This window comes from Rhagoletis pomonella, unplaced genomic scaffold (genome assembly GCF_013731165.1).
Source record: "Rhagoletis pomonella isolate Grant_MI unplaced genomic scaffold, Rhpom_1.0 Rhpom_scaffold_00002, whole genome shotgun sequence".
NCBI lineage: Eukaryota > Metazoa > Arthropoda > Insecta > Diptera > Tephritidae > Rhagoletis > Rhagoletis pomonella.
This window is the reverse complement of record NW_023458556.1, coordinates 61,001,828-61,002,901: the sequence shown is the minus strand read 5'-3', so window position 1 is coordinate 61,002,901 and position 1,074 is coordinate 61,001,828.

Below are 1,074 nucleotides of genomic sequence, written 5' to 3'. Positions count from 1 at the left end.
CATATATGGGTAAATCTCTAGAACCGCACGATTTATTGTTACTCTTTACTCTGTCCGTCTGTCCGTCTGTCCGTCTGTCCGTGTACACGATAACTCGAGCAAAAATTGAGATATCTCAATGAAATTTGGTATGTAGATTTCCCTTAATCAAAGGTAGGTTGGTATTGAAAATGGGCGAAATCGGACTTTAACCACGCCCACTTCCCATATAACGGTAATTTCCAGAAATACGAAAACTGCGATATTTTAGTAACTACTGAAGATAATTTACTCAAAATTGATATTTACAATAAGTTTTAGACGAAAAATAAGAATATTATAAATTTTTGGAAAATGGGCGTAGCCACGCCCACTTATGGTTACATGTGTATATCTTGGTAACCGCTGCACCAATTTCTTCCAAACTTGGCACAGTTGTTGGCCTTGGTACAGCATAAAAAACCGCCGAAACTTTTTAAAATCGGACAATAACCACGCCCACATCCTATATAACGGTAATTTAGAGAAATACAAAATCTTCGATAAATAATTAAATATTGAAGCTAATTTATTCAAAATTGATGCTTGTAACAATTCTTTACCAAGAAATACGTTTATGGTAAAATTTTGGAAAATGGGCGTGGCACCGCCCACTTATGATCACATATTAGTATATCGGTAACCGTTATACCAATTTGGGCCAAACTCGGTATGGTTATTGTACTTGCCACGTGTAAGCAAAACGTTGAAAATTATTGAAATCAGACTAAAATAACGGCCGATTCTCATATAACGGTAAATTTAAGAAATGCTTGAAACTTCAATATATCGAAATTGAAGGACGCTAATTTACTCAAAATTGATACACCTCGGCTTACCATCTAGCGGAAGGTTTCGGAAGGGTGAAAAAACATATATTTAATACTTGCGCCGGGTATTTAATGTTCGGCTCCGCCCGAACTTAGACTTTCTTACTTGTTTCGGTTGAATTTGATGAGAAAAACTTAAATCCTAATTTAAAGTCTAAATTATAATTTTTATTATAAAGATCATAACCGCTGCTGTCCGTCATCTAAATACATATTTTTATGCTTC